We start from the raw sequence: 21,262 nt of genomic DNA on the forward strand, positions 1-21,262 counted from the left end.
CTAACTCTGTTTTTGGAAAGTGCTCCATGCTCTGCACAGGAAGAAGTTAATTACTGTCCGGGGGGTGAGGGCGTGTGTTCTCAAACGTTTTAAATGTTTAATTTTCTTGAAAGAAAAACCATCTCTGATCTCTGTTGGATCCTCTCCCTGTTTATACAGAGGGTTTCTATTAGCAGGGCCAACAGTACATCCCTGACCGCCACGTCCGTGTCCTTTTCTTCTTCCCTCAAAACAGGAACCCCTCCCAAGGGTTGTGTGTCCCACCTCTCCGTGCACCTCTCTCCAGGGAGCAGGGGTGGCCCGAGCCCTCCTGACTGTGTCTGCTTCCAAGGGCTGCTCCATCCAGACCCTGAGCTGGGATGGAACTATGTTTGACTGCTGCAACTTTTCCTTTTCTGCCCATTTTCCAGGAAGAAGAGGAAGGAGGGGTGGGTTACCCCCCTTCACAGCCCCTTCCGACGAGGGGCTCTGAGAAAAATGTCATCAAGGTCTTTGCTGGTGGGTTCAAGCCAACTCCTGCTCGCATCACCTGGGGATGGGCCATGATGATGAGGCATCTACAGCTATTTCAGATGAGGTTGCCAGGCAGAGGGTGTCCCACAGACATCCCCGTCTCCCTGTCATGGAGAAGAGTGCTTGCTGTAAGGACATCATTAGCTTTGCTTAGTCCCAGCCTTACTGGGACAATTCTTTAATGGGGACTGGGGTCTCTCCTCCGTCCCATTTGCACCACAGAGGGGCACAGGCTCCCAGGCCCACACATGAGGTCCAAGTTCCTGGCCCTCCAGTGTGCTGGGGTCCTTTACAAGGTGCTGAGCACCCCTGGTTTGGAGGCCATGGGGAGATGGGCTTTCTGGGGAGATGGTCTTGCATGCCTGGCTGTGTGTCACCTGCCAGGACACCCTGAGCCCTGCGGGCTGCCATAAGGATTGATTTCCTTTTGTTATTGCTGCTTATCTCAGCCTTACTGGTGCCGCTATCAGAGCATTGTTGGGGTTGCTAATTTAATGCTGATGAGAGGATAATGAGGTCGGCCATCAGTGCTATAATACCCATTTGATTTTTAATTCACTAGAGTAAGGAAGAGGTGACTAAGAGGAAGGGCTGGGGAGGGTGAGCTGGGCGTGCTGGCTGCATGCCGTGACATTGCCAGACGGTGCTGGAGGCTGAGGTGGGCAAACCCTGTGGGGCCTCCTGATTTCAGAGGTTTTTCCATTAAGAGCTCAGGGCTGGGGCTGTCATCTTCCAGGGAGCCTTGTGTGACACCATTGCATCAGGGTGGATGATGGTCTCAGGATCCTGTCTGCTTCCAGGACCCCTAGGGGTCCCATTGGGGGGCAGATGGACAGGGTTTGCTCTTCATCCATGTGTGTGGAGATGGAGGGAATTAGCTGTGGGGCTGCTGAGGGGTGTACAGGGGCTTTTGCACTTGGCTGTAGGGCTGGAGCAGGGAGGGGGTGTTGGACAGGTTGAGGTGAACAAGGGAGACTTTGCAGGCTGGGCTTCATGGCTCTGTTTCCTCGGGTGTCTGCAGACATCTCCCACCCTTAATTTTCAACTATCAGGGTCCTTTGGACCACTTTCCCAGAACAACTGGTATCTCCCATGGCTTGTGTGCTCAAAAGTGTCCTATTGCCCCCAGTGACCAAAGCCCACAGACCCCATCCTCCAGCAGGCTGGGTATACTGTGCAGTGCTGTGAGCTAAGGAGCAGGCTCAAAAACAACCTCTGAGCTGCCCTTCTACAACACCAGCCATGTTTTGGGTCCAAAACATCCATCCTGTGCTCAGAACGAGCCAAGCTCCGTTTGCAGCAAGCAAACCAGGCTGGTGCACAGACCGCATCCACGTCCCATCAAGTGCGTGTGGATGTACCCAGCGAGGAAGGCAGCGATGCTGGGGGAGAAATGGGAGCTGGAGAGGATGGGAGGGAGAGGAGATGGGACAGAGGGCAACGCAGGAGCGCTGGGGAGGCAGCAGGGGCCGTGGGTGCATGTGGCTGAGCCCATGTGCTGCTCTTCGCACTGAAAACTGCAGTGGCTGGAGGACGGGGCTGCCTGAGGAGCACTCAGACATGCCTCTGCTGGGTCAGGGTTCCTCACAGCTTTGTTTTGGCTGTGGAGGCAGCAGCAATGCTTTGCAGCAGGCTGTCGGGTGGCTGGCGGTGCTGGAGGAGCACCAGAATGACTTTATTTTGGAAATATGTCCCTGTGGAGCACTCAGTGTCCCTTGACCATCCTGGCGCAGAGCCGGCCGAGCCGCTGGGACCTGCTCTGCTTGTGATTGCGCTCACCCTGTTTCTTATCGCTCTGCTGGGAAAAGAGCTGGCGGAAAAGTGAGCCAAACCCGCGTGCGCTGTCACTCCCTTTGGCGTGCTTGAGCCAAAGGCTGGTTTCTTTCTTCCTTTCTTTTTCCTTTCTTTCTTCTTTCTTTCCCAGGCATGGTTTTCAGGCTGATAGCATGATGGAGAGGGCGATAACGTGGTGGGGCTTTGGCCAGGAGTCGTGGTGCTTGGCAGCACAGGCTCTGCCGTTGGACCAGCCGGGTGCCAGGCAGGAAAGGGCGTCCCCAGCCCTGCGTGGAGTGGGACGGGGAGGAAAGGAAAGGGATGGGGGCAGGAAGGGCAGAGTGGCGCCTGGGGGGGGGTCACGCCAGGTGGGGAGGGCGTCTGGCTCCCCCTGGGCAGGTTGTGCCCTTCAGCCTCTCCACGGGCCAGGGCTCAGGGCAGGGGTGAGGACACAATATGTTGTTGAATCTGACCCAGAATAAACAGCTTTCTGCCACTGGAGAAAACAGCTGGCCTGTGTTCCAGGCGGACGGGGAAGCGGTGGAGCCTTTTTCCTTTGGCCCTGTTCCAGAGGGGAGACACAGCAGCATTAACCCGCTCAGCCAGGGTGGGAGCAGGGAGCTTGTCCCAGGGCTGTTGCTGGCTCACCTGGGAATGCAGCTTCTGCCATTTGGCTTGTGCCTGGCAGAGCAGAAAGGTTTGGCGTTGCCACTGGGTTTCTTGCTCTTTTGCTCTATTGACCGTGGGTCTCTTTGGATGCTATGGATTAGAGACCCACAGCCTTGAGTCCTGCTGCTCTCCTGATGGTGGTGGTGACCTGCCCAGAGGATGGAGGCAGTTGGAGCTGAGTCAGGCTGGATGTTTTCACCCAGCTTCTTGCACACCAGGGACAAGGTGGCATTGCAAAATGTGGGGGGAAGGACAGCAAAGAGCAACCCACACTTTTCTGAAATACTTGATCTTTAAGGAAGACACCCAAAGAACCATGAAGCCAGTCACCTAATAGTATTATTAGTGCCAAAAAACCAGAGACTTCCCCTCCCTACGGGACATGGCAGCCCCATGAAGTCCTCTTGTGTTTGCATTCTGGAGTAGAGCTGAGCTGAGCACAGGCACATGAGCGAGTTGGCTGCAGACCCCCGGGAGCCAGCAATAGGATGCCTCCCCACGGGAGGAGCAGCTTAGCATAAATATTTAATAGCTCCAGTAAATATTTAACTTCTCCACCATGAGTGAGGATGGAAAAAATAGACCCTGGCGGGCAACCTCACAAAGCCCCTGGGTGAGACACTTCTGAGTGCTCTTCCCAACCCTCAGCCCATTGTATGGGCTTCTGGGCAGGACCTGGTTTTCATTAGATGTATGTGCAGAGCCTAACATAAGGAGGCTGTGATCTGAAATCAGCTCATTATAAAAATAGCATGCCCTTTGCATGAGTCAAAAAAACACCCGCTCCCAATTAAACAGGAACATCATCCATCTGAAATTTAGATCGGCACTTCAGCTGGCTCATGCTCGGCATTAAAATCCTCTCTTTGGGCATTTCTAACCTGAAAGAGTGCACCTCAGAGGGTAAGTTTCTTAGAAGATCAGCACAAACTGCAACAGAGGAAATTCTGCTGCTCTTTGCTCTTGAGGCTACTTAATGCCGATATTACTGTTAACAGAGGGGTTTTGCTCCCCCCCTCCTCCCAGCTAAGAACAGCACGTGGCAGATTGTGGTCAACACAAAACACCTCTTCTCTGCTGAGGGATCAGGTATGACGGGAGCAAGGGGACACCTGCACATCTATGCTGTGAATGCACGCGAGCCAGCCCTCTCATCTGACACACCGAACCTCAACATTTGATTGTCAGCACCATTTCCTCTCTTTTTAGATGAAACACCGCTTGCTGAGGGATGTCCCACACGTGCAAGATGCTAGAAAGCTGTTGTCCCATGTGTCCCGCTGCCTTGATGCAATGGTCTGGGATCTCAGAGAGCGGCGGGTGATCCTGGAGCTCTGTCCCAGCCTGTTTTATTCTGAAGAGCCAGTTTTGCACAGCAAGACCTAGAAACGTTGCCATCTGGTTGGATGTTCCTGCGCTAATAATAGTGTGGCTAAATATTTGCATGTGGGCCTCTTAGCACTGGGGCTCCCAGAGGAATATGGGCCACTTCTCTGGGGTTTTTAATAGAAAGCGAGTGAGGCCATGAAGCCAGAGGAAGAAAAGGTGTCAGAAAACACCGGGTCAATGGGACGGGGCAGTGGGGTGACTCCAGCATGAAGAAGAGTCCTCCAAAGGCTCTGTGTGACTAGCTCCGTGTGGTGGTTTGGGACTGTTGTGGTGCCACGTGGGTCCGGGCTTGGGTGAAGCTCTGCCTCGTGCGAGGGAGGAAGCCTGACAGGTCAGCAAGCTCAAACCACTCAGGCTCATCCTTTCCGAGACACATCGCCCGATACTGGTTCTCTGAACTGTGGTTTCCTGATGCAGCTGTTTGATAAATATTTATCTCTGCTCTATTGCAAAGCAATTAGGACAGACTCAGAAGTGGGCTTAGTCAAGAGGCACCACAAAAATAAGACAATTTGGATAATGAATGTATCTATTTATTTTCCACTCATAAGGACTCTCCTGAAAGCTCCTGCGGAAGCAGGCATTTCCCAAAGCTTCATCTAGATGTCCAGTGCCGCACGAAGGTTAAAATTCACATCTCTGTTCTCACTCACCTCATACTGGTTTTACCCAGTGTCCACCCACTGAAGCTGCCAGCTTGCATCACTGTAAGGGAGAACTGGATGGACTTTAATCAGGTCACTGGCTGCACTTTGGGCGGCTTATCCTTCAGTGCCCACATATGCTCCCATCTTCACCCTGAGAAGGGAGGACCAGCTCCCAGTGCAGGCTGTTGGGTGTCACTGTAAGTAAACACCCAGTAACAGCAATTAGGCTGTGAGGGCTTGATTTTCATTGCAGAATAGAGATGTGGTGTTGTCCCAGGGTAAGGGCTGGGGGTCTCATTAGAGTTGTTTGGTCATGGTGAAGACAGTGGAGAGATTCAGTCTTCTATTCAAGCAGTGAGCTCATGAGAGAGACAGTTTTTAGCTTTCAACTTTAGATTTGCCCAGGATAGATAAGGTTCTGGGGACGTTCCCAGGCTGCAAACCCATCTGGTACGGGGCGAATGCAGGCAGGTTATGGTAACTGCTGCAGGGTTAGCTCAGGGGTCAAGCCCCAATTTCCTGCTCATGCCTATGAGGGGCCTGATCTCATTCCAGCTCCAGGTCACCACCGCTGGGTTGTACCACCATGTTCGTCACGTCCTGGTGTCAAATGAGGCTGTATTGCACCTGTTCCTGAGGATCAGCCTCAGTGTCCCTGTCCTGGAGGAGGTGTGGAGGGCCCAAAGGGTTTGCACACCCTCCATGGAGGACTCAAGGATGCTGCCTGTAGGAAAAAAGAGCTCTTTTAATGGACTTGTAGCACAAACCAAGAGAATCCTTCACGTGTCATGGCCGGAAGATTAACTGGGATCCATCCCTGCGTGGGTGACAAGGGGAAAGAAGAAGCTTCTTTGCTGGACTTGGGAAGAGGCAGCCCCTGCACTCTCCTTTATGGCACCGCTGCTTCTTGCATTGCTTTCTTCCCCTCTCCCTTCAACCAGTTGCTCCACACAAGCCTCCCTGGCATTCGGGTCCATCCCACCCCCTCCCCAGCACCCATCACCATCTGCTCGCCACAACCCCACACAGCCCAGCCCCGATCCCTTGTCCACCGTGGCTTTGCAACCCTTTGTACCATTTTATCCCCTCGGTCATAACTCCGTTGCTTGCCCCTCGCTCCCTCCTCCTCACCCGGAAAGGCGAGAGGTGGGGAAGGGAAAGGTTTCCCCAGCTCTGTGCAGAAATGTTCAAGTGTGTCAAAAGACAAAGCCTGTCCCCTTTGCAACCCACCAGCTGCTGCTGTCACAAAAGCGGGGAGAGGAGGGGGGCCAGGAGCGTGGGGGGCACTTTGTGACCCGAAAGGAAAAACCTTGAGAAAAGAACAGAATAAATATCCCCTCCTTCCGCCCCTTCTTAACAAGAGGGGACAGAATTAAACACTTTTGTTAAGTGAGGGGCTGTCCCCCACACCAGTTAACACGGCTCCTGCACCCTGTCCTGGTGTCGGACTTTAACTCACTCTGTGTCGTGTCTTTCTCTTCACGGGCAGAAAATTCAATTAGTCTCGAGCAAATGCCTTCCTAAAGGACACAGAAAATGAAAATAAAGAGGAGAAATCTGCTTTCATCCTGTACAGAAAAAGGCTTGGGGGGGGGGGGGGGGGGGGAGGGAAATACAGATTAGGGAGATAAAGAGGCAGGTTTAAGGCTTTCAAAAGGGGTTTTCTTTCTCTTTTCTTTTCTTTTCTTTTCTTTTCTTTTCTTTTCTTTCTCTCTCTTCTCTTCTCTTTTCTTTTCTTTTCTTTTCTTTTCTTTTCTTTTTCTCCTTTCTTTTCTTTTTTCTTCTCTTCTCTTCTCTTCTTTTTCCTTTCTTTTCCTTTCTTTTCCTTTCTTCTCTTCTCTTCTCTTCTCTTCTCTTCTCTTCTCTTCTCTTCTCTTCTCTTCTCTTCTCTTCTCTTCTCTTCTCTTCTCTTCTCTTCTCCTTTCTCCTATCTTCCTCTTTTATTTTGGTTTGCTTTCATTCTCTTTCTTTTTTCTTCTCCCCCTCCTCTCTTTCACTCTCCCTCTCTTGCTCTTTCCCTTTTTCTCACGCAGCCATTTGATGACTGAAGCCTGTTCCCACACACCCCACTGCTAAATCAGTCCAAACCCCTGCATGAGCCAAACAGTGTTTGCCTTGCTGTGAGTGGGACTCCAAACCAGCCCTGAGTTTTGCCTGTCTGTCCAGCTCCTCCGTGCAGGTACGACAATACCCCACTGCCAGGGAAGGGAAAGCCCTGATGCTGAGAACCCCTCCTGCCAGCCAAGAGGCTTGGGGATTTCTGTAGGAGCCCTGGCAATTACAAGCCACTAGGAACCAGGGGAAACGTTGCTGGCAGCTCAGCGGCGAAGACCTGCGTGCTCAGGGCTCGGGCACTGCCCACCGGGAGCTCTGCCAGGGGGGCACGGAAGGGCTGGGTGCCAGCTCCATGGGGCACTCGGCAGCTTATCATGCATGGTAAGAGAGGCGAGTATTTCCCGGCGATCGGGCTTCCTGCCTCTTGATTGCAGATGCTGGTGTCTAATCACCGCTTCCTCCCCTGCCTCTCACCCTGCACCGAGGCTCGGGGCTCCCTTGCAGCCCAGGGCAGGTTGGCATCATCCCATCCTCCAGCTTCACCACCCACAACTGTTTTTCCCCACGTCTTTTACCTCCTCCTCTTCCAACAAGTTCATCGTCGTGTGCTGGGCTGGTCTTTGGCTGCCAAGGCTCTGTAGTGAGGGCTGGTGCCTGATATTGCTGCCTGCCAGAGATAAGAGCTAATCTCTGTTTTATGGTCACAAATACAACTTGCAGATCAGAGTCTCTGTGCGGAAATCAGGACCATACAAACACTCGTGGGCGAAGGGAGGGAGGTTGGCAGCACATCCCATTTATTGAAGCTGTTTGTTGTTTTCTTGTGGGCCTGCCCTTACAAAGTATTGGGCTTTATTAGCAAGGAGGTGCAGCTCCAGCAAGCACTGGGTGAGAGGGACCAAATATGTTGGTGGGACAGAAACTTCATTTTTCGACTCATCAAAGGCTGGGCGTAGGGAGATCACCCTCACCCATGAGCTTCCCCTCAGCACAGCCTTCTCGAAGGCACGAGGGGAAGAAGGGGACAGAGGCACTGTACCAAACAATAACCTGATTGAATGCCAAAATAGCTCGCAACAGTCCTGCACGGAGATTTTAAGGCATTTGTAGTCTCTCTGAAGGTCAAGCCTTGGGAAGGTAAGAGACTCCACAAACAGTGTAGAAATTGCCTGGAAGGGAGAAAAGCTGGCTGCCCCTCCTTCCAATATCAGCCACTGCCATCTCTTTAGGTGCAGAGCTGGGTTTTTAGCTTGCATCCTTCTCCCCCAGTGCCTCTCCTTCAAAAGCTCCCTGCCACACAAGCAATGGATACACTTGGCTCTCTCTGCTGGCACCGACTCCATTGCCTGGACCACAGAGGACGACGGACTGGACCATTTTCAGGTTGCTTTTGGAGACAAATGCGTAGCTGTGGCCTCCCAACATTTGCCAGTCGGCAGGAGGATGAGCCAAGTCTCTGAAGTGCCAAAGGACAAGACCACGTGGGATGGAGTGCGGAGATGGCGGAGTCCCAAGGCAAAAGGGTGGAAGAAGAGGAAAAAGCGGAAGAAACAGACTGCAGAATCAGAGAGAGAAAATCAGCTTGGAGACAGGGCTTTGTGTCTTGGCTTTTCCCTGCATGCAGGTCCGCCAGTCCCATCTCAGTCTGACCAAAAGCTGGAGAGGGACCGGTGAAAGAGCTGCGCAGGAGCAGGCTTTTGCAGCGGCTGCAGAGCCCAGCGGCTGCAGTGCTGGTTAATCAGCTACTCGCTCATAGCCCTCAGCTCCGGTGAACTGCTTTCATCTCCGAGCCAAAGGAAAGGATGGATCATTCTTCAGCAGCTTCCTCTGCAACATCTGAGCTCTGCAAGAGCTGGCTCTGCCTCTCTGGAAGCAGCGTGGTGGCCACAGCCCCCCTGGGCATGGGATGCTCCTGCTGTCCAGTGCCATGGATGCATCCAAGGGGCTGCTTGTCCCGGGAATAGTCTTGGTGCCACCAACAGCTGTTGTTCTGGCCCTGATTCAAGCTGGGAGTCTCTCCAGCATGGACAACCAACCCAGTGCACGCCAGCCCCCTGCCACCCCCTGCTGAGGTCTCAGGCCATGCACTACCCATGGCTTAAATAGTCTAAAGAGAGTGGATGGCAGGCACTACCTCATACCAAATCTCTCGTGGCCATCCATGAGGTCATCGTGGCCTCCTTGACCATTGTCCTGGACTCTTGTTCTCTTGAGGTCCTTGTCTTCCCTCTCTTCAAACAGCACTTACTTTTCCTGCTCTCCCTCCCTTAAGTAGGGCTACCAGGCTCCACACTCCCAGGAAAAAATTCCCACTCCTGTTCCCCTCACGGTCTGATGAGACAAAGTAGAAAAAATGGTCAGAGGGGAGAAGAAAGGAGCTAGTTTTGAAATGAATAGAAGCTGCTGGTCAGGCTGCCACCGAACAGACAAAGGCTTTGTAGCGTGTAACTGCTTGTCTATGCAGGGAAATTAATTGGAACAGCTTTTCCAAATTAGCTGCATCTGATGATGATAAAAATAATAAAAACAAATAGTGGATTAAGTTAAATTAGGAAAAAGCAGCTTTATTCTGGAATAGGCGTGTCCACATTCCAGCATATTTTATTCCACAATAGCAGCTTTGCTATGCTCCTCTGTGCTGACAAGCCCTGACACCAGCCCCGTGCATGCTCCTGCTCCTCCTCTGCAGGGCAATCCTGCCTGCCTGCTCTCCCCTCCTGCTGCCACAGGCTTCTCCAGACTTCTTCCTTCAGGCTGCCATTTTCCAGCACTTCTCCCTGCCTGAAAGTCCTCCAGGACCTGGCCCAGACTGTCTTGCAGACTTTGGGGTTTCTCACCCCAGCAAAAGCTGTCCCTTAGCCCTTTCCAAGCCTGTGTATGACCCTGCTCTCCTGCTGCCGCTGCTCCCTGCAACAGCCTCCCGGCCAAATTCGGCATTATTCCCACTTTGAAGATCCATTTGGGTACTTTGCTTAGCACCCAGTCCTTTCTGCTTTGCCTGCACCCCTGAAAGCTGGCTCCACTATTGCACAGGTAGCTTGTCTGCCTTCAGTTTTCCTCCTAAATGACACTTGCACACACATACAAAAATCCTGGATTTTGGATGGGGGAAGATGAGAATTTGGCACATACAACCGAACAGCAACCTCTCTGACCATGCTGCATTTGCCTGGTTACTGGATCCCATTTCATTGCTGCCAAATCCGTGGGCTCGTTCTCCAGTGGGGTGAGTGGGACTGACTCCACTGACCATACAGAGCTACAACAGCTCGCATCAGATGAGGATCTTGCCCTTTTCGTTAGAAGAAAGACATAATTTTAATTATCTTGACATGTTTATCACTGTGAGCCTGGGCCTGTTATCTCCACGAGTTCGTTCTCAAATGTGCAGAGCTGTAAGAACATGATTGTCTTTTATTAAAATCCCACTTGAGGTATTCCTGCAGCTGCACTTTGTGTCAAAGGATAAAAAATGTGCAAGTGACTTTCCTCGCATTGTTAACAGGGAGTAGCTGTTGTGTGCTTCCAGCCATTGCCTACACAATGGGGCTTCAGCTAGTACAGCTAATTTATGGGTCTGCATGTGTTTGCCCTGTCTTGCAGGGAGGGTTTAAAGCCATTACAAAAATGGTTTGTGTTAGTTTCCCTAAAATTTGCTTTGCTGCAAGGACTGAAATCTAAGAGCTACTGGTTTGCTGTGCATCATGTTGACTCTAAAACCTTCCTGACCCTGCGCAGCAAAGCTGGGACATGTCCTGGGGGGTTGGCTGTGACCTGCGAGAAGGATAGCATCACTGTTGCTCTCTGTCCGTTCATGGGAACATGCATGGTTTAATGAGTTGCCATCATCACTTAAACCCGGCTACCCCATCTCCCTCTCCAGTGTGGCCATAGCAAGACATTATCGCCTCCTCTTCTTATTCTTTGACCCTCATTTCTTTTCCACTAAGGTGGGGTTTTATTGTATTGACATTGTACATGCATATTTGGAAAAGACTTTAAACATCTGCCTTCTTTTCTGATGAGTTACCTGCCGGATTCTGTACCCACCTCACTCTTAGACTAACCAAAGCCATCCCTGCAGATTTCCTTCTCCCCATCTGAGCAATGGGATAGTTTGTATCAGACATAGTAAATTCTTGGTGAATCAGTATTTGTATTTATTATTTGCCACACCAAAGGGCTCAGGCATCCTAGGCATGGGGTCATTGACCAACACACAGAAATGATTCTTTCTCTCCCACCAAGTTTTATGATCGAAGAACAAAACACAAGATAACTGAGGCTCATGGAAGAGCCCCAGATCCCAGTGTCAGCCAGCCTCTAAATAATCCCAGCATCAGCAGCAGGGCTAAAAATAAGTCTAGTGAGGCTTATTTTCATTATCATTCTGCCAGAATATGCCTTCTCCCGCTCATAGCCGCAAGCCAACCCTGCTCCCAAAGCTGCCGGGGCAGCCTTCCCTCCTCTTCCTCCTTGTCCTGCCACCCCCATCGCCTTGGGGACCCCCCCATGCAGCCTCCTGCCAGCCCTGGGGACCTGCAGGTTACAGTTGCAGATGGCAGCGGCGGTGGCCAGGTGACCTGTTAAACTGCCACCAGTCACTGCCTGTGAGCCCCCGCCAGCCTGGGGCTCGGTGTGTGTCTACCATGACCAAAAGGGCTGGTGCCCACCAGCCCACTCACCTGGCATCCTTCGTCCTGGTGATGCTTATGCTTTCCCACCTGGATTACACTGTTGATCCACAGGGCCAGGAGCATGTTTTCCCCAGATAGCAGCTTTCTCCACATTTTTCTGCTGCCAAGGAAGAGCCCAGTCAAACCCAGCTCCAGCAACATGGGAAGGAATAAAGCAACAGTAACCCATCCAGGATGATAGCTCTGCTCCTCAGCAATCCCAGGAGAACATCACATGGAAGTGGCTCTGTCCTCTCCATACCTATGCTTGGTTATTTAGGGCAATGTGAACATCCATCGCTGCCCTGTGTTGGTCCATGGGGACCCATCTTGGCCTCCCAGCCCAGTGCTGAGGGATGAGGGACCCTCGCTCAGGCAGGTGGGCTAAGTGCTACCAGCAAGTGGCAGAGTGAAAGGGAGGGGGCAATGAGAAAGAGCCCAGGGTCACAGGGTATGTACAGGACTGTAAAAACATGCTGCGCTGTGTAATTACCAGGAGGAGGTTGGGGAATCAAATACAGCAAGTGGGTTATGAGAAGGTGAAAAGGAACAATGTGGCCAACAATTTTTAATTATTCCAACAACAATAAGGGGAAACTAATCTCCAGGCTCAGGGTACAAATTTAATTTTCCCCTTCACTCCCCTTCCCATCATCCAGCTGAGCACAACGGCACAGATGCAGCCCGGGATGTTTCTCCTTTCCCTGAGGGATGCCTGCCTGCTCCTCTGTGGCAGAGCCTGTATCCTGGGACAAATGTCCTAATCCCAGGGCTAGAAGAGGAGATTTCCTTGGTGGGCTCCTGTCTCATGTGACTTTGAATTCACTGTTCAAAGTTTGAGGGGGAGTGTTGCAAGTCTCACTAGCACACTATGGTGCAAGGTGCTGTACAGAGCTGTTCTGCCAAAAAACTTTTAATAGTTTATATGCAGTAGGCAAAAGGCAGAGAGAAAACCAAGGCATGAAGCGGGGACATGGGCTTGGTATCAGCTATAACTCACTCTTTGCTGTGGTGACAAACTCTACGGCAGTGCTGAAGCTGAGGTTGGCTCTGCTCACGTCATCAGGGATGATCATCAGAGGCAGTCTGGGGGATATCATGGGGGGCGCAGAGCAATACTGCCAGCCTCAGGGCTCATCCCATGGCCAATGCAAAGCATGATGCCATGCAAGGGGAAACCTTCAAGAAGCAAAACCCTTTTCCCATTGGAGCAGAATTGCTTTCATAGCTGCACCGCAGCACATCCCAGCCTCTCTGTCCTTTGCTTAATTAACTCCAGAGCTTGTATGGTTTTCTTTTCTTTTCTTTCTTTTTTTTTTTTGGGGGGGGGAGGAGAAGAATGAAAAGCAGAGAAGAATGCAATTTTTGAGAACACTCCCCACCTCCACGGGTAGCATGGTCTGCAGCCCCGTGGCTGGCTTCCTTCACCGCCCGCCCCCGCAGGACACCGGCGCTGGCCCAGCTCCCCCGCACACAGATGTGGGCTTCCCCCGGGCCCCCAGCGCTGCGCTGGGAAAGGCCAGATCTGCCACGGGCTTTTCGCAGCTCTGCCGAGAACGTCACCCCCACCGCCAGGGCATCCCTCACACCCAGCGCTGCTCCTGGCATGGCAGCTCCACCAGGGTGGGAAGTGCTTCGTTCCCTGCTCTATCTTTCCTGGGTAGGAAGGATCCCAGGTAAATAAACAGCAGCTGCTGGTGAACTGGATCCAACAGCTTTTTCCCATTCTCCATCCGGCTCTGTGATTGCGTCCAGGTGCAGGCAGCCGAGGCCGGAGGCTGAGATGCTGAGATGCTGGGACAGATTTGGCATCGTTCTGCTTGAGCAGCATTGGCTATGGTGGGATGACTCCAGGCTGACCCTCGATACACATGTTGAAAGACAAGACCCCGTGGGGTGACAGTAACCATGCCCTGAGCCCACGGGCTGTCTGTAGTAGGGAGGCAGTTTTGGGGAGCTCACGAGGCTGGTCCCCATCCTCAGTGTCCTCTCCTCTCACTGACCCAACTTTCACGCCCCACTCCACAGAGGCGGTCCCCATCACATCAGGCTGTGCCAAAGCCAGTGGTGGCCCTCAAGCTCGGTGGAAAGTTCCTTTGTTTGAGATACAGGAAACGAAGCTCAGTTTCACTTTGGGTTGTTATTATTTTTTAAATGCTGAGCTAGACCTACAGATCTGAGAGCAACCCAAGTTCAAGGGTCTTTGCCACCTGGTCTCCATCCCTGCCCGAGGAGCCCGAGGGGGAGTCTCAGTGTTGCCCCTCAGTGTGGGTGGCAGCCCCTGGGCCCCCAGAGCTGTGGGGATGCTGATTAAAATGAGGAACAAAAAGGCTCATTATAACTCGCCCTGAGCGTAGTATCTTTGGGCTGTCCCGTGGGCACCCAACAGCACCCATGGGTGAAAGTGAAGTTTCATTTTCACTCACCAGGACAGGAGCTCAGTCAAAGGTGAAAGGAGTCTGGGTGGCACAGGAGACAGATGTCCCATGGCTGTGCTCAATGATACCTCCTCTCCCAACACCCACAAACTGCCTGCCTGGCTCATGCTGACTCCTCCAGCAGGGACTTTCCCATGCTGGGGTACAAAACAAAGCTGTTTTCCTTCAGCAATGCCAGCATCCTCACCAGACCCTGACAAAACCCAACATGTCCCCATGCCCACTGTCCTCCAGCCATCCAGGGGACACTTTGTTGCCTGCACTCTGCATCCTCCAATTCCTGGCAATGGCCCGGCGCCGCTCGGCTGGGCAATGAATCACCGTCTGGCGCAGACAGCATCCCTCTCCATACCACACCTGCCACGCTTTGGTTTGCCCTTCCCCGGACAAGTTTTTCCCCCTCCCTTTGAGAGTGGCTCTTTTCAGCTTCCCATGGAAGGAGCCTGTTCGCCCTGTGATGGATTGCACCTGATTTCAATATCAATGAAGGCATCGGCTCTGCCTGCACAGCCCAAGCAGCCTGTTTAGCCGAGGTTTGTTAACAGGGTCGCCCTCCTCCTCCCTTCCCTCCCTGCCGCCTCCTCTGCACCGAGGAGCCAAGGCAGTAGCTGATCCTGTCCTTGGGAACGGATTCTCCTGCCAGCCAGGGAGGCAGTGCTGGCGACGGGTACCTGATGCATGGGGCAGCAGAGGCAGGGATGGGCTCACAGCAGGGTTTGCTGAGGGCTGTGCGATCTGAAAAGGGTGGTTAGCATGGGGCCTCCACCACGAGCATCCCACCCGAGAAGCTTGGTGTTGCCATGGCGCCTCCTCTCCCTCTGCTAATTTAAAAAAAAAAAATGAAAGAGGAGAAAAAAGATGATCCTTTCTTTTCTCCCAGCCTTTTATCTACCCCTCTAAGGCTGTTGTTTTGAGTCCTATGTCGAAAGCATCCATTGCTAAAGGAGCCAGAGGGTGCCATAAATTCAGGCAGCCCTGAGCAATGCCTCTTGCCCCCCACCCCATCCAACAAGGTGGCTTTGTTCTTCCCGCTGGCTGTGATTTATGGCCCTCAAGACAGGGCTGTTCCCAAGAGTACTGTTCCCCTTGTCCCCAGGCTGGCGGATGAGCCACCAAAGAGGCACTGAGTGTATTTTGATAGTGCAATACCTGCCCCGAAAACAGCAGCCTTGCTATGCACCAAACCCAGCCTGGAAGGATGCCCGCTGCTCTGCATGTTGCATGTCCCATGGGGGTCAGTCATGATGACTATCCCTGCTAACCAGATTTTTAAAGCTATCCTGTGTTTTGGAGATCCTTGGCTCAATTCCCATCACACTGACTAAAGGGGTGTCAGCTTCCCATTGCGGCGCAGCGTAGCAGGCAGCCTGGTGAGGTTGTGACAGGCTTCCTAGCCACCAAGCTGCAGTTCACTGAGAGCATCTTATGGGTTTCTTCAGCAAGAAAAATCCCCTGCTATACTAATATCTTACCTGAGAGAGCAGAAAGGGCAGAAACTCTACTGGTAGCAACCTCCTGCACTGAGAAAGTGCAAGTGAAACCATCCTGGAGAAACACATCCTTCCAAGCCATCCTGGCTGCGTGCACAATCAGATCAGAGCCCAGATGAAGAGACTGGAAAGTCCCTTGGAAAAGGTGAAGAAGGGTGATGTGAATTACTCAGCCAGCTCTGGCTGGCTCTAAGGACAATCCCCCGGCTCTCCCTCTGCCTGCACCCTGCAGGGCGCTTAAAACCATGCATGTATCGCTGGCGGTCTTACAGAAATGCTGAGCCAGAGTTAGCATCTTGTTCCCCCATCTCCTTTCCCTTCCCCAGAGTTTAGTTAAGCTTCATGTCATGGAGAAGAGGAAAAGCAAAACAGAAGAGCGAGGGGAAGCAACGCAAACTGTCAAAACAGTGAAGGACTCCTCCAGCACTCCAGGGAGCTCGGAAATGGGAATGAGGGTCTAAATTTTCCAACAGGAAAAATAAACCCTTCCAATGAGCCGGAGAGGTGAGTCCCTCTTGATGAGGGCAAGATGATCTGAAAGTCTGGAGCAACCAGATGGTCCGTCCTCCTCTGCAGTCCCCCAGCTTTGTTCCTCCGGGGCCTGGGCTTGTGTCTCCCATGTCTTTGGCTGAATTTTGGGTTTCTGCAGTTCTCTCTGTGCTAACACTGCTTCCAGGGATGTGGGCGAGACCCTGTGGTAATGCCAGTGTAAACCATGTGGATTCTACTGCTGGGATAACAGCAGAGCTATCCTGCACCAGATCTCACCAGAACCTGGCTGGTTAAATTTGACCCTGTAAGCACCCTGCCTGTTGCCCTTCTTTTATTTATTAACTGGCATATGTTGCCACACAGAACACAACATGCAGCACAGCTGATGGCATTGCCACCAAGCCCTGCAGTTACACCCCATGACAGCACCCTAAGGGGCAAGGGCAGAGCTTGACCTCCCACCATGGTGCACCTTCACTGGGGTCTCTGTGACAGCAGCTAGGGTGGCCTTCCAGGCTTGGATCTCACCCTGCTGACAGAAGCTGAGAATTTTCCTGTTCTCCCTGGCTCGCATGGTGACAGCAGCTGTGAGGCTGTGGGGACAGGTCTTTCATATCGCTCATCGCTCTTCCTCTCAACTGACCGAGTCAAGCCTTTACCCCGGGACTTCTCTCCCCGGAGCAGGAGAAGGCTTTTGCCAACTTTTGTTGAGATTCACCTTCAAGACCGGGGCTGAGCAAACAGCTGGGGGGGTGCCAAAGCTCCTACTTTGGAGACTCTCCGGCGGAGCCGTGGGGGCTGTTGGCAGCGAGGTGAGCAGCTGCGCAGCAAGACGTTGCATCACGAAGGTGGATATAGGTGTGGCCCCTATGGCGGGCTGTTCGTGCCTTGGGGCTACTCTTTACTGCGGTGTCTGACAGATGCTGGCAGGTAAGGGCTGGCCGGCAGGATCAGCACTGTCTGAAACACAAATGCACACCAGAAATAGGTGCCGGGAGGCAGGGATGGGTAAGCACGCTGGAGTCTTCTTGACAGCTGGGTTTCCTGTGCCTGTGCCAGCTCCCTGCCGCAGGTCTCTCCCCAGTCCCCACGCAGATCCTGGGGCTGCTGCTCCCCTGGAGATGAGCATCTGGAGAAATCTGGGGTGCAGAGAGGGGTCTGCAAAGCTCCTGCCACACAGGCGGCTTTCCCAATGGATTCATACCCGTGCTGCCTGATGGGGAGGGACTGCAGGGGAATAGGGGCTTGGGGCAGAGCAGAGCAGCTTCAGCCCTCAACTAGAGATTGGGTGTGATGGAAACAACACTCCAGCAGGTCTCCGGTAGGAAGGTAAAACCCCTTCCAAGCCCAGCCTCTTGCAAAGGTTTCCCGAGAGCCCAGCTGGAGGCTGTCTCGGGAGCTAACCCTGCATGGTGAGATGTGCAGCTGCCTTCTGCACCCGCTCCACCGCCTCCCGCCAAGCCGCAGTCCACAAGACAAAAGTAACTGGGATCACACTAGCTGTATATCCACGGATTTTCCAAGTGAAGTCCTGGGAAGACTAAACAGGGTTGATCTCTCCCCTTTCTTCTCCGGAAATTCCCTACATGTATGGGTTTTTCCAACGAGCCTGCACGTCATAGCAAGGAATCCAGGTGCCCTCTCGGTCCAGCCCTTGTGGAAACTGTGAGCATGGCTTGTACAATGATGACGCCAGGTTGCACCACGCGCCCATCGAGTACTCTTGGCAAGCTCTGGAAGTGAGTAAAACTGAGAAATGAACATAGGACTGACACATATAGAGCCATCTGTAATATTTTCCCGAGCAGCTCTGTGGCATGCAGGGCATCAGCTTTGTGGCATGCAGGGCATCAGCATTGTGGTCAATTAAACTGTGGTCTCCACAGCAACCGGGCAGGAATAGGAGGAATTATATATTTACTTTCATTTATAGTGGCAGCCTTCATCCTGAGATTAAATGGGAACTAGCCCCTCTCCCCACACACAGAGCAGCTCTGGGGCAGCTTCTGCAGCGGCAGAGGGAAGAAAAGGCTGCTTGTTTCTCAAGATGCCCTTTACTATTCAAGCTCCTTCTACATGGTTTTATTCAGCTGCATCTTACACCAGGCATCAAACAAGCCCCAGACTATTATGTGCTGAAAGCTTTCCCCGTGGAGAAAGCTGCTTGGATCTGCCTTGTGTTTTCCAGTCCATCTCCCCAGTGAGCCGTACAGACAAGTTAAAGCAGGCAGATTTCGACAGGGCCCAGAAAGAGGACGGTGGAGGATCTGCCAGGCATGGAAGGGCTGCCTCCCCTCACTCCCCGCCCTTCCCAGTGGAAATCAGGAAGGTCGCTGCTTTCCCAGCTTCTGGTGTGGGGGTTTTTCTTCCCCACTGGCACCCACTAGCCCTGATGCGAAGGAGCTGGTCCCCAGCAAGGAGGAGGAAACTCGTCACGCTGGTGACACGGTGGGGATGTGATGGGGGCTGCACGACAGGGCTCCAAGTGAGGGTGGGGACTTTGCTGCTAATGTGAGCTGAAGGGTGATTAGGCGATGCAGCCCTGGCATCCCTGTGTGTGCCAGTGCGCCTGCTCGATGCTGCCTCACACCCAGCCCGGAGGCATCCCCAGGGCTCAGGAGGAGGGGGGGGGGGGGCAAGGCTAGGGCACCTCTTCACAGTGGCAAATTTTCCTTTATCAAGGGCTGGAGAGTTTCTCCAGTAGCCAAGAGCAGTCCCTAAAAGGAGATTACCCCATCCCGGAGTTGGGCTTTACGGTTTTCTGGGCTCTCCAGGGCTCCAAGAATTTGCATCCAAGCCTGGCAGCAGCAATTATTTACCCCCAGAAAAGGGAGGCTGTGGAAGAAAGAGGTTTAGGTGAGAGGTTGGTCTGAGCATGGAGGCAAAAAGAGAAGAGGCAGTGCAGGAAAAAGGGGAAGAGGAAAGGGGAACTTTGTGAAGAGGTGCTTTTTAAGGTCCTTTGGAAAAAAGGATCTTCACCTTTATCCAGACCAACCACTTAGTCCATCATTTTGAAAATTTCTGCTTACACAAGCTTGGCCCCAGAGCTCTGCTGCTTCTTGGTGAACGGGATTGAGTTCACTGAAAAATGTGCCCTTTTGTGGGGAACCAACAATGTGCAAATCCAGGTCAAATGCAAATGCAGGGCTTCAGCCAAAACAAGTGAGGGAGATCATTTGGAAGATGTCGAAACATCTTGTTTCAACATTTTTTCCAAACAAAACGGGTTTTCTGGCTTCTTTATTTCAAAACAGCTTTTCCTATTTGAACAGTGCTACAAGCCAAAAGGAGAAGAAGGGTTAAAAAGGTACAAAAAAGACCCCAAAAGGGAAGAAAACCTTGCAGATTTGGTTGGAGGGATGTCTCAGGTTGAGCTGAACTGAATTTTTTTTGACGTCTTGCCAACATTTTTTTCCTTGGTATTTTTTTGTTGCAGAGAGTGAGCAGAGAAACCCCATCCCACGCAGCACCCCTGCAAACCAGGGGTGGAGTCTGCCATGCAGTCACCCCCAAAAAAACCTCTGCTGCTTAGAAAACCCCATTTTTCCCTTCTGTCTGCCAAATTTTCAGAGCTGCAAATGCAGCATCACGCAGTCCTGCCTGTCTGGTGGGGACACGCATCTGGCAAAGAGCAAAACCTCCCCAAGGACAGAAATCCCCCCGCGTCCCCGAGGGGAGCCAGCTGCTCCATCTCAACGGTCTCCCCTCTTCCCTCACCCCCAGCACCGCTCTGTTTTTCCACTCGAGCATGCCGGAGCTGGGCGAGGAAGAATACGGCCCTTTGTGTGAGCTGAACGCGGGCCATGTGTTGCACTAATGCTGCCGGTGAGCCCACCCTGAGCTGCGCATTCAGCCCTAGATTAGCGCAGCTATCAGGACACATTTAGATATGGACGATTTCCTCCGCCGTCGCCGGCGAGGGGGGACAGAGTGTGGGAAAGCTCTTCTCCAGGCGCGGGGCCCTTCTCTCGCCCATCGTTGCCCAATCCCAGAGCCAGGGGTCGGTTGTTAATCGGATTCCCACCGCGCCGGGCGAGATACAGCAGCGGCGTGTGACCTTCCCGGAGGTGCGGGGCGGCTGAGGAGCCCTGTGGGAACCAGGGCAAGGAAGGTTCTGGTAGAAAGGAGGAGATTTTTCAGGGTTCAATAGTCAAGGTCTTTTCCAGCAGGCCACCGTGCCTTGCAAGCTCGCATCCCACCTGTGATGTCCCCAATTCCCACCACTCCAGCCCCCCCCCCCGCAAGACAGCCCACCGGAGCAGGGCAGCATTAACCCTTGATGGCCTGGGTGACTGGAAGTGAATTTAGAGGGGCAGAAAACATGTGGGGAAGAGAGGGGAGAGGCAGATGCAGCATTGCAGTAGAAGCTGCATCACCCTATATCTGTTAATAGGTTGAAAGCCTCCCTGTCCAGGGAGGAGGGTTGGATCCAGCCCAGATCAGTAGTTGCTCACCTGCTATGCCATGGGCTTTGTAGCACTGAGCAGTATGCAGGTGGCATGTCCTCACAGCCCAGATGTTTGTCAGCCCTGCCCAAAACTGGGCTGCTGTGTGGGAGCACCCTGCCAGGTGGGACCGATACCTGCTTTCTGTCACTGGGAGGAATAGGGGCAGTATAGAGGTTATGTGGCTTCTTCCCAGTTAGCAGCATGACAGGGACTACCAGGCAGGACTTCTGGGTCCCTCTGCCCCCTCAAACCATCCTGTTTGGTGCAAATGTATGTCATGTGCTATTGCAAATGTGTGCTATTGCTAGCAACGCTGTGCAGACAGGACATCAGCTGTGACCGGCCAGGCAGACCCAGCCCTGGACCGCAGCACCCAGCTCCTCACGCCAGGCTGTGTGTCTCCCCCTCCCAGCAGCTGACTGGTGCAGGGACGGGCTGCACTGCAGACCACATCCACAGAGACCCGTGGGTAGCCACGGTCCCTCCTGTCTTTTCCACCACAGCCAGAGCACCTGGAGCAGGTACTGTGTGCCTTCATTGCTGCCCTAAGGATGGGGACCATCAGGAGGGTTCATGGAAACCTTGGGACAGGCTCTGGGGGATGGGGCTCAGTCGGCTCGTGGGAATCGGCTGCAATGGAGAGCAAACCCCCGCAGTGACACTTCCAAAGCA

This window comes from Falco peregrinus, chromosome 5 (genome assembly GCF_023634155.1).
Source record: "Falco peregrinus isolate bFalPer1 chromosome 5, bFalPer1.pri, whole genome shotgun sequence".
Taxonomy (NCBI): domain Eukaryota; kingdom Metazoa; phylum Chordata; class Aves; order Falconiformes; family Falconidae; genus Falco; species Falco peregrinus.